Source organism: Panulirus ornatus, chromosome 59 (genome assembly GCF_036320965.1).
Source record: "Panulirus ornatus isolate Po-2019 chromosome 59, ASM3632096v1, whole genome shotgun sequence".
NCBI lineage: Eukaryota > Metazoa > Arthropoda > Malacostraca > Decapoda > Palinuridae > Panulirus > Panulirus ornatus.
In genome coordinates this window covers 26,861,843-26,875,041 of record NC_092282.1, presented here as the reverse complement: position 1 = coordinate 26,875,041, position 13,199 = coordinate 26,861,843, and the positions used below count along the sequence as shown (strand labels likewise).

Here is a 13,199-nt window from a genome sequence, read left to right as displayed (position 1 = left end):
CTCACCTTGTTTATCCATAGTAAATGGCCGGCCATCCAGTACAAGGGATCGAGTATACCACACTCTTTTCGTCGACATTTGTTCCACATTTTGTTGTGTACATGAACATGATCACTCCTCACGAAGTAGCTATGTTTATTCTCGCGTTTTATGTTTATTCATCATGATTTACTTCAATTTTGGACAGATGTAACGTTTTCTTTTCCAGTGTTATGATAAGATCAAGGATATTCCATTACTTAAAACTGGAAATCCAAGAATATGACGCTTTGTATGTCGTGTTGTCCCGGGGAAAAATATGACATTTTCACCTGACAAACCAATCAATACAATATATATATATATATATATATATATATATATATATATATATATATATATATGATCTAATTTGTACATACAGTTGCTAGTATAATTCTTCTAAGATTAGATTTAGAAACACCATAGCAAATATTCACAAGACTAATCATATATTTATATGCAAAATGGTTTTAACTGTAGCAGAATTTACGTTCATTTTGATATTCCAATTTTTAATATTTTATTTTTTTTTTTTCAAATTTAATGTTTTTCATGTGTTGTGTTTGTTGTGTTTGTTTGAACGAGTATATAACACACCTTTTACAACCTGATGTACTTGTTTTGTCTTCCATTTGTTACAGGGTGGCGGGGGGGGGGGGGATCCAGAGTGGGGAGTTCTGAAAATATAACTGAATAAAACTTGCACTAACTGCTGGGGGAAGAGTCCAGATTTACGATATATATATATATATATATATATATATATATATATATATATATATATATATATATATATATATATATTCTTTATGCTTTGTCGCTGTCTCCCGCGTTAGCGAGGTAGCGTAAGGAAACAGACGAAAAAATGGCCCAACCCACCCACATACACGTCCACACACGCACATATACATACCTATACATTTCAACGTGTACATATTTATACATACACAGATATATACATATATACACATGTACATCATTCATAATTGCTGCCTTTATTCATTCCCATCGCCACCTCGCCACACATGAAATGACAACCCCTTCCCCCCGCATGTGCGCAAGGTAGCGCTAGGAAAAGACAACAAAGGCCACATTCGTTCACACTCAGTCTCTAGCTGTCATGAAATAATGCCCGAAACCACAGATCCCTTTCCACATCCAGGCCCCACAGAACTTTCCATGGTTTACCCCAGACGCTTCACATGCCCTGTTTCAATCCATTGACAGCACGTCGACCCCGGTATACCACATCGTTCCAATTCACTCTGTTCCTTGCACGCCTTTCACCCTCCTGCATGTTCAGGCCCCGATCACTCAAAATCTTTTTCACTCCATCTTTCCACTTCCAATTTGGTCTCCCACTTCTCCTCGTTCCCTCCACCTCTGACACATATATCCTCTTGGACAGTCTTTCCTCACTCATTCTCTCCATGTGACCAAACCATTTCAAAACACCCTCTTCTGCTCTCTCAACCACGCTCTTTTTATTTCCACACATCTCTCTTACCCTTACATTACTTACTCGATCAAACCACCTCACACCACACATTGTCCTCAAACATCTCATTTCCAGCACATCCACCCTCCTGCGCACAACTCTATCCATAGCCCACGCCTCGCAACCATATGACATTGTTGGAACCACTATTCCTTCAAACATAGCCATTTTTGCTTTCCAAGATAACGTTCTCGCCTTCCACACATTCTTCATCGCTCCCAGAACTTTCGCCCCCTCCCCCACCTTGTGAATCACTTCCGCTTCCATGGTTCCATCCACTGCCAAATCCACTCAGAGATATCTGAAATGTGTTTACATAGCGAGGTGGCGTCAGAAACAAATTATTGTCTTGAAAATTAACTCTTCGCTTGTCGCCTTCTTCTGTTCCTTCTATTGGAAAGTGATAGTACAGGAGGCGAAGATTTTCAGTAGTCCCTCCCTCCCTCCCTTTACCTGTGTTGGTGGTAATCTAGGACAGGTGGTGGTGTGGGGGTGGTGGGAAGCTGGTGGTGGGTGTATGGTCGTGTGAGATGAGCTGTCCACACACACACACACACACACATCACACCACACCACACACCACATCACACCACACACCACACCACACCACACATCACACCACACACCACACCACACATCACACCACACACCACACCACAAACTAGGCAGACACCAACTTATGGATTTACTGTTAACAGGGCCACTGTGGCTGGCTGGCTGGAAGCACTCGACGCCACACCACACCACACACACTGCACCACAGGCGCCAGGCTCGGTGTGTGTGTGTGTGGTGTGTGTGTGTGGGTGTGTGTGGTGTGGTGTGTGTGGGTGTGTGTGGTGTGGTGTGTGGGTGTGTGTGGTGTGTGTGTGTGTGTGTGGTGTGTGGTGTGATGTGGTAGTGGAGTGTGTGGGAGGATGTTTGGGGAAGTAGTTTCCTAAAGCAGAGAGAGAGAGAGAGTGTGTGTGTGTGTGTGTGTGGTTGAGGAGTGTGTTTGTGTGTGTGATTGGTGGGATGTTTTTGTTTTGGGAGATATGTTACGAACTCTAATTACTGTCTGAGAGGCATTGTGAATGTTAATTACTGTGGGAGAAACATTATGAATGTTAATTACTGTGGGAGAAACATTATGAATGTTAATTACCGTGGGAGAAATATTATGAATGTTAATTACTGTGGGAGAAACATTATAAATGTTAATTACCGTGGGAGAAAAATTATGAATGTTAATTACTGTGGGAGAAACATTATGAATGTTAATTACTGTGGGAGAAACATTATGAATGTTAATTACTGTGGGAGAAACATTATGAATGTTAATTACTGTGGGAGAAACATTATGAATGTTAATTACTGTGGGAGAAACATTATGAATGTTAATTACTGTGGGAGAAACATTATGAATGTTAATTACGTTTTGAGAGGTTATTTTTAGATGCGTCGTGTGGTCGTATGATGATGATGGTCGTAAACACAACCGTACGACCATTGATCACGACGGGAGGTACGACCCTGAGCACGACGGTACGACCATTGAGCACGACGATACGACCCTGAGCACGACGGTACGACCATTGAGCACGACGATACGACCCTGAGCACGACGGTACGACCATTGAGCACGACGGTACGACCCTGAGCACGACGTTACGACCATTGAGCACGACGGGAGGTACGACCATTGAGCACGATGGGAGGTACGACCCTTGGGTATGACGACCAGGCCATATGAACTTACCCTATATCATCAGGTTAAAGTTCGGGCCATAACCCACAAGAGTCGTACCACCGTGTTGTAGGGTCGTACCACCGTGTTCTTGGGTCGTACCACCGTGTTCTTGGATGGAACCCCCGTGTTCTTGGGTGGTACCACCGTGTTCTAGGGTCGTACCACCGTGTTCTAGGGTCGTACCACCGTGTTCTAGGGTCGTACCACCGTCTTCTATGGTCGTATCACCGTGTTCTAGGGTCGTACCACCGTGTTCTTGGGTCGTACCACCGTGTTCTTGGATGGAACCCCCGTGTTCTTGGGTGGTACCACCGTGTTCTAGGGTCGTACCACCGTGTTCTAGGGTCGTATGACCGTGGCGTTACCGTATTATTGTAACACCAGTTGACTGTAACGGTGTCTCATCAGGCGTTACTCACAATATCATTAAGTGGTAGTTAATCTTAATGACCACACATTACACGGGTCAATAATCCACTCAGCTGATGGTGATCCGACTGTACGTACGATCACCAGGTGGAACACCACACGGTTGTGTACACGGGAGCGACACCTCCTGGGTGGGTCAACACAGACTCATCCCACACTGGCTGTTACATATAGAGGGGGGGTGAAGATGGGGAGGGGGGTTGAACACAGACAGATTCAGTGCTGTCAGATGTTCTTGTTCATGTTGTTCATACGTACCTAATTACATGTTTGTAATTACTTGTTTGTACTGTACGGGGGGAGGGAGGTGTACACTGGTGGTGCCCCATTTCTTGTACTGTACGGGGAGGGAGGTGTACACTGGTGGTGCCCCATCTCTTGTACTGTACGGGGAGGGAGGTGTACACTGGTGGTGCCCCATTTCTTGTACTGTACGGGGAGGGAGGTGTACACTGGTGGTGCCCCATCTCTTGTACTGTACGGGGAGGGAGGTGTACACTGGTGGTGCCTCATCTCTTGTACTGTACGGGGGAGGGAGGTGTACACTGGTGGTGCCCCATCTCTTGTACTGTACGGGGGGAGGGAGGTGTACACTGGTGGTGCCTCATCTCTTGTACTGTACGGGGGAGGGAGGTGTACACTGGTGGTGCCTCATCTCTTGTACTATACGGGGGGAGGGAGGTGTACACTGGTGGTGCCTCATCTCTTGTACTGTACGGGGGAGGGAGGTGTACACTGGTGGTGCCTCATCTCTTGTACTGTACGGGGGAGGGAGATGTACACTGGTGGTGCCTCATCTCTTGTACTGTACGGGGGAGGGAGGTGTACACTGGTGGTGCCTCATCTCTTGTACTGTACGGGGGAGGGAGGTGTACACTGGTGGTGCCTCATCTCTTGTACTGTACGGGGGAGGGAGGTGTACACTGGTGGTGCCTCATCTCTTGTACTGTACGGGGGAGGGAGGTGTACACTGGTGGTGCCCCATCTCTTGTACTGTACGGGGAGGGAGGTGTACACTGGTGGTGCCTCATCTCTTGTACTGTACGGGGGAGGGAGGTGTACAGTGGTGGTGCCTCATCTCTTGTACTGTACGGGGAAGGGAGATGTACACTGGTGGTGCCCCATCTCTTGTACTGTACGGGGGAGGGAGGTGTACACTGGTGGTGCCTCATCTCTTGTACTGTACGGGGGAGGGAGGTGTACACTGGTGGTGCCCCATCTCTTGTACTGTACGGGGGGAGGGAGGTGTACACTGGTGGTGCCTCATCTCTTGTACTGTACGGGGGAGGGAGGTGTACACTGGTGGTGCCTCATCTCTTGTACTGTACGGGGGGAGGGAGGTGTACACTGGTGGTGCCTCATCTCTTGTACTGTACGGGGGAGGGAGATGTACACTGGTGGTGCCTCATCTCTTGTACTGTACGGGGAGGGAGGTGTACACTGGTGGTGCCCCATCTCTTGTACTGTACGGGGGAGGGAGGTGTACACTGGTGGTGCCCCATCTCTTGTACTGTAACGGGGGAGGGAGGTGTACACTGGTGGTGCCTCATCTCTTGTACTGTACGGGGGAGGGGAGGTGTACACTGGTGGTGCCCCATCTCTTGTACTGTACGGGGGAGGGAGGTGTACACTGGTGGTGCCTCATCTCTTGTACTGTACGGGGGAGGGAGGTGTACACTGGTGGTGCCCCATCTCTTGTACTGTACGGGGGAGGGAGGTGTACACGTACACTGGTGGTGCCCCATCTCTTGTACTGTACGGGGGAGGGAGGTGTACACTGGTGGTGCCTCATCTCTTGTACTGTACGGGGGAGGGAGGTGTACACTGGTGGTGCCTCATCTCTTGTACTGTACGGGGGAGGGAGGTGTACACTGGTGGTGCCTCATCTCTTGTACTGTACGGGGGGAGGGAGGTGTACACTGGTGGATAGGAAAGTGTGCAGCTTTGATAATTAGTCACGTCACTTTTGCAAGATGTACTTTGTGTTGATGGTACAATAGTCACGTCACTTTTTTAAGATGTACTTGGTTTTGGTGGTATAATAGTCACGCCACTTTAGAATGTTGTTTACATGTTGCTATCAGCCAGACAGACAGACAGACAGAGGGCGGGGGTACAGCAGTGCTGAGGGCCGGGAGGAGGGGCGTGTATGGCGTGGCGTGGGTGCAGGATGGGGGAAGGGGGGGCGTGTATTATGGCGTGGTGTCTGCAGTATGACACACACACACACACACGGCTGGTCCTCTTCTCTATTGCATCTTAAGTTGTGTGGGTGTGTCTGTGTGTGTATGTTGGGGGGGGGGGGGGGTAGTGACGGCTGGCGCGGTCCCCCGCAGCTACTGCCCCCCCCCACTCACCCCCTCCCCCCTTCACGAGGGTACATATCCACTACATGTTGGCTACACAGAGGACTCCCCCCCCCCGACACCACACTACAACCATAGGTGGCTCCTGTTATGTTTACCCACAAAATGATGATTAGTGATGACACAAGCGGGAATCATTCATGTGACGGTTGTACTCTGTAATCACCACCTGACCTCTCATTCATGACACACACACACACGTGTGTGTTATGATGCCGTAATGACAACCAGATGACCTGGTTAAATGTATCTGTGATTCACACAAAGTTGTGGTACAAGATTGGTACAATCAAAGAACACATTATGACAGGAGACACTCATGAACTATTGATCGACCAACCTCTTGGGGATGATGAACAGCTGGGTTGACTGTGGACCGAATATTTCAACCAGGATTCGAACTTATGCTCTGGACCCTGGGCGGTCCCTGTATGCATCATGGTCAGCAACGCTAAGTGCTCAAGTCGAAGGTTTTTAGAGTTGATAAAGTGTGTGTTCTATTTGTAGTGAACCCCCGTGCAAAAATGGGTCTGAAAAATGGTCTCTGTTGACCTGAAATTCTCTGGGAAAAGGATATGAAATTTCCTCATCCAATCAGCGTACGGAACATGGGAAAAACTATTAAGGAACACGAACTGTGGCGCGGGAACACGACTGGAAGGTTCCAGTATGGTACAGGTCTGGAAAACGTACAGATACATGTATGCATGATACAGTTGTATTCGTAAATAGATGCGACGGATTCGTAAACTTTGTATGTACAGTGATTACCCGTCGTACGTATAGCGAAGACGTTATCCGTAAACGGAATACTTTGTCGTACGTATAGCGAATAATGAGACGTAAAGAATATGTTATATTTTTATGAAATATATGTAAAACTTATCAGTTTTGTAAGTTACAGAATTTTCATTAAAAGTTGCAAAGTATAAGTCTAAACTTTGATAGAATTCAAAGTTGCAAACTGTTGGTGCAGTGGAAACTATTAAATTTCATCTCAAGTCATTCATTGGCAAAGTATTAATTTATAAAGTTGAAGAGATGATCTATGATGAAAGTAAGACATTATTGTTACTTTGGAAAATATTTATCAATGATAAAAAAGATGAAAATCTTGACATTTTGTCAAAGTAGAACGAAAGTATTATCATGAAGGCAAAGTATTCTACTCTTATAAAGTATGAAGTGCAAAGTATGGATCCATAACAAAGTTTATGTAGATGTAGAAAATATTTTATATCTTTTAAGTTCACAAAATACAGGTTTGATCTAAAAACGAAAGTATTTGAACCTTGTTAGATGTCCAGAAGTATTCCCCAGGCGTCGATGTACCGGTCCACGTCAAGTTGTAAAGTACCGGTCCACGTCAAGTTGTAAAGTACCGGTCCACGTCAAGTTGTAAAGTACCGGTCCACGTCAAGTTGTAAAGTACCGGTCCACGTCAAGTTGTAAAGTACCGGTCCACGTCAAGTTGTAAAGTACCGGTCCACGTCAAGTTGTAAAGTACCGGTCCACGTCAAGTTGTAAAGTACCGGTCCACGTCAAGTTGTAAAGTATTCATCAGTTGTCGTGTTGTCGAGGCTGGTGGTCTGGCATGACCATCTGAGATGTGTGTGTATGTACGACCCTGCGAGAGAGAGAGAGAGAGAGAGAGAGAGAGAGAGAGAGAGAGAGAGAGAGAGAGAGAGAGAGAGAGAGAGGTGTTGTCTCCAGACCTGTGTCTATGTCCCGGTCTACGTGACACAGACATTCATGGCCGGGATTTATCTGTGTCTTGCCGTGTTGGGACTGTGGTAAATTGGTGTGGTGGGGTTTGTGTGGTTAATTGGTGTGGTGGGGTTTGTGTGGTAAGTTAGTGTGGTAGGGTTTGTGTGGCTAATTGGTGTGGTGGGGTTTGTGTGGCTAATTGGTGTGGTGGGGTTTGTGTGGTTAATTGGTGTGGTGGGGTTTGTGTGGTTAATTGGTGTGGTGGGGTTTGTGTGGTTAATTGGTGTGGTGGGGTTTGTGTGGTTAATTTGTGGTGGGGTCAGAGTGACCAGATTTGTGGGTTTATGTCTTAAGTTGATTAGGATAGCTCGGGTCATCTGTTCCTCCTACCACTTCTGTTCCTCATTCTGCTTCCATGTCTCTCTTTTCCTCAGTGTTTCTTCTGCTGCCCTTTTCTGTGCTATCTATGTCGTCACCTTTCTCTGTCCTGACTCTTCCTTCTTTTCTCCTCCCCTCCCTACCTTCTAAGTCTCATATATATATATATATATATATATATATATATATATATATATATATATATATATATATATATATATATATATATGTATGTATATGTGTGTGTGTGTGTGTGTGTGTGTGTGTGTGTGTGTGTGTGATGTTAGGATGTGTTGATGTAGCATGTAGTCCAGATGATGTAGTGAGGTGAGCGGAACAGACGTATGTCTGTCTGTACCACAGGACATGTCTGGTAAGCTGACACAGACGAAGGTAGTACGTGGGACTAGAGTGTGGCACAGCGGAACCTGGGGGAGGTGTGTGGTGGTGGTGTGTGGTAGAGGGTCTGGGGGAGGTGTGTGTTGTGGTGGTGGTGTGTGGTAGAGGGTCTGGGGGAGGTGTGTGTTGTGGTGGTGGTGTGTGGTAGAGGGTCTGGGGGAGGTGTGTGGTGGTGGTGTGTGGTAGAGGGTCTGGGGGAGGTGTGTGGTGGTGGTGTGTGGTAGAGGGTCTGGGGGAGGTGTGTGTTGTGGTGGTGGTGTGTGGTAGAGGGTCTGGGGGAGGTGTGTGGTGGTGGTGTGTGGTAGAGGGTCTGGGGGAGGTGTGTGTTGTGGTGGTGGTGTGTGGTAGAGGGTCTGGGGGAGGTGTGTGGTGGTGGTGTGTGGTAGAGGGTCTGGGGGAGGTGTGTGTTGTGGTGGTGGTGTGTGGTAGAGGGTCTGGGGGAGGTGTGTGGTGGTGGTGGTGTGTGGTAGGCACCCCCTCTTCCTCCTGGCCAACCCTCACAAATCCAAGATGGGAGACAGTTCTATTGAATTAAGCTCCCCTCTCCCCTCCTGCATCCTCCCCAGCCGCCACCTGTGAGGACTGGCAGCTGGACATACGACCACCTGAACGTAGCGACTCCATCTGAGGTGGTAGATGAGGGTCTCTTACATACAGGTGGATCACCTCACTGACTGAATGTGGCCGACCGGGTCGTACATGGAGGTCGTGTTTCGGTCGGTCGTGGTGGACGACCCGTTCTGAGTCGTCCTTGTGTGTGGGGGGGTCAGACCTCCCTCCCCCACTAGTGTAGGGCCAGGGCTGGAGGTGGCCCAGCTGGTGTTGGTAGTTAGGGTTTAACTAGTGGTTCGTAGGGTTGTTAATCATGGCTAGTGCTAGTTAAGGGTTGTAGGTGGATGGAGGCATTCATGGTCGTTGGAATTATGGCCAGTGTTGTGTTGGCTGTGGCCAAGTTGTGGCCAAAGGTGTGTTTGTTGTGGGTCCACTGACGTGGCCAGGGTGTGGGTAAGGTGTGGCCAAAGCGTGGCCAGATGTATGTAAGGCAGTGCTTGATGTGGCCAAGCTGGGGCCATACGATGTGGCCAAGCTGGGGCCATACTGAAGCTAAATGATGATAAGGGAGGGGCGTATGTGGCATAGCTTCTGTTATCTGTGGCACAGCTGGTGCGGAGAATACAGAGGACAGATGGTGGATAGGAGGTGGCCAAGGATAGATAAGATAGTGCGGTATGTGAGGGCAAGATAGTGTTATGAGTAGAGAGGTTGTATGGTGGAGCAGAGGGTGTATATCTGTGGCAGAGGAGGCGTTAGTGACCTCTGTGGGTAGTGACGGGGGTAAGACAGTGCCGGGAGTAGATAACAGAAGATAACACGATAGACATGTGCCAGGGTCGTATGTTATCTGAAGATATTGGCAGGGTGAGCCACTACTTCAGTGGCTGTCAAATATCACTCCCTTATCCCAGGTCTCTCTCTCTCTCTCTCTCTCTCTCTCTCTCTCTCTCTCTCTCTCTCTCTCTCTCTCTCTCTCTCTCTCTCTCTCCTTACTGAACAGTTAACAACCTGTAATACACCAGACTCGCTCTCCTCGTGTTTTCCGTGACGCTACCTTGCTGCGTAGGAAACGGCGAACAAGTATGAGAAAGAATGATCGACATATTGTTATACATGGGACACACATGACTGATGTTGTTATACATGGTACACACATGACATGTTGTTATACATGGGACACACATGACTGATGTTGTTATACATGGTACACACATGACTGATGTTGTTATACATGGTACACACATGACTGATGTTGTTATACATGGTACACACATGACTGATGTTGTTATACATGGTACACACATGACTGATGTTATACATGTACACACATGACTGATGTTGTTATACATGGGACACACATGACTGATGTTGTTATACATGGGACACACATGACTGATGTTATACATGGTACACACATGACTGATGTTGTTATACATGGGACACACATGACTGATGTTGTTATACATGGTACACACATGACTGATGTTGTTATACATGGTACACACATGACTGATGTTGTTATACATGGTACACACATGACTGATGTTGTTATACATGGGACACACATGACTGATGTTGTTATACATGGGACACACATGACTGATGTTATACATGGGACACACATGACTGATGTTATACATGGTACACACATGACTGATGTTATACATGGTACACACATGACTGATGTTGTTATACATGGTACACACATGACTGATGTTATACATGGTACACACATGACTGATGTTGTTATACATGGTACACACATGACTGATGTTGTTAGTAATACATGAACTTAGAAAACCTGGACTCTGGGACAGAATAGTTGTGGACCCATTAATATAAACTGGAACCATTCATAAGATATATATATATATATATGTTTAATTTGTTTATGGATGGGGTTGTAAGGGAGGTAAATGCAAGAGTCCTGGAAAGAGGGGCAAGTATGAAGTCTGTTGGGGATGAGAGAGCTTGGGAAGTGAGTCAGTTGTTGTTCGCTGATGATACAGCGCTGGTGGCTGATTCATGTGAGAAACTGCAGAAGCTGGTGACTGAGTTTGGTAAAGTGTGTGGAAGAAGAAAGTTGAGAGTAAATGTGAATAAGAGCAAGGTTATTAGGTACAGTAGGGGTGAGGGTCAAGTCAATTGGGAGGTGAGTTTGAATGGAGAAAAACTGGAGGAAGTGAAGTGTTTTAGATATCTGGGAGTGGATCTGTCAGCGGATGGAACCATGGAAGCGGAAGTGGATCATAGGGTGGGGGAGGGGGCGAAAATTTTGGGAGCCTTGAAAAATGTGTGGAAGTCGAGAACATTATCTCGGAAAGCAAAAATGGGTATGTTTGAGGGAATAGTGGTTCCAACAATGTTGTATGGCTGCGAGGCGTGGGCTATGGATAGAGATGTGCGCAGGAGGATGGATGTGCTGGAAATGAGATGTTTGAGGACAATGTGTGGTGTGAGGTGGTTTGATCGAGTAAGTAACGTAAGGGTGAGAGAGATGTGTGGAAATAAAAAGAGCGTGGTTGAGAGAGCAGAAGAGGGTGTTTTGAAATGGTTTGGGCACATGGAGAGAATGAGTGAGGAGAGATTGACCAAGAGGATATATGTGTCGGAGGTGGAGGGAACGAGGAGAAGAGGGAGACCAAATTGGAGGTGGAAAGATGGAGTGAAAAAGATTTTGTGTGATCGGGGCCTGAACATGCAGGAGGGTGAAAGGAGGGCAAGAAATAGAGTGAATTGGAGTCATGTGGTATACAGGGGTTGACGTGCTGTCAGTGGATTGAAGCAAGGCATGTGAAGCGTCTGGGGTAAACCATGGAAAGCTGTGTAGGTATGTATATTTGCGTGTGTGGACGTGTGTATATACATGTGTATGGGGGGGGGGTTGGGCCATTTCTTTCGTCTGTTTCCTTGCGCTACCTCGCAAACGCGGGAGACAGCGACAAAGTATAAAAAAAAAAAAAAAAAAAAAAAAAAAAAAAAAAAAATATATATATATATATATATATATATATATATATATATATATATATATAAACCAACACGACAAACTACAAAACTTAACCCCCCCCCCCTGAGAACAGCTGGTGGTCAGAAACATCCCAGGGCCACAGATGTACAGTTCGTGTGGTGTGGAACCTTGGGACGATGGTACACAGGTGGGACATATCCCAACATACAACTGTACAACGAGATCCCACAACTCTGATGGGATAACAAGCGGCAGCTGTGACCAATGGGTGAATAATGATTAATGATGTGGTTGCTTACTGCAGTCGTACCCTCGCTCACGGGTCGTACCGTCGTGCTGACGGGTCGTACTCTGGTGCTGACGGGTCGTACTCTGGTGCTGACGGGTCGTACCGTCGTGCTGACGGGTCGTACCGTCGTGCTGACAGATGGTACCGTAGTGCACAACATAATTAGATCTTGTGTATATAAACATTTCTGTTTACTGGAAGAAAGTTGTGAACTGGTCCTTACTGTTGATGACGTAATCAACGGGTAGTTCTGGGTAGATGATAACGGTCGTGACGTACTCTGACTTCCTGCCTTGATGATTCTATTGATGTTCTGCCTTGATGGTTCTATTGATGTTCGGCCTTGATACTTCTATTTATGTTCTGCCTTGATGGTTCTATTGATGTTCTGCCTTGATAGTTCTATTGATTGATGTCTGCCTTGATAGTTCTATTGATGTTCTGCCTTGATACTTCTATTTATGTTCTGCCTTGATGGTTCTATTGATGTTCTGCCTTGATAGTTCTGTTGATTGATGTCTGCCTTGATAGTTCTATTGATGTTCTGCCTTGATACTTCTATTGATGTTCTGCCTTGATAGTTCTATTGATGTTCTGCCTTGATGGTTCAGTTGATGTTCTGCCTTGATGGTTCTATAGATGTTCTGCCTTGATAGTTCTATTGATGTTCTGCCTTGATAGTTCTATTGATGTTCTGCTTTGATGGTTCTATTGATATTCTGCCTTGATGGTTCTGTTGATGTTCTACCTTGATAGTTCTATTGATGTTCTACCTTGATGGTTCTATTGATGTTCTACCTTGATGGTTCTATTGATATTCTGCCTTGATAATTCTATTGATGTTCTGCCTTGATAATTC

At 46.4% G+C, this 13,199-nt stretch overlaps 1 protein-coding gene across 1 annotated transcript in view; it reads left to right on the top strand.

The window, feature by feature from the left end:
* The window catches only part of cac (calcium voltage-gated channel subunit cacophony), a 1,845,957-nt gene that overhangs the window by 185,317 nt on the left and 1,647,441 nt on the right, over positions 1 to 13,199 (top strand). The window lies entirely within an intron of this gene.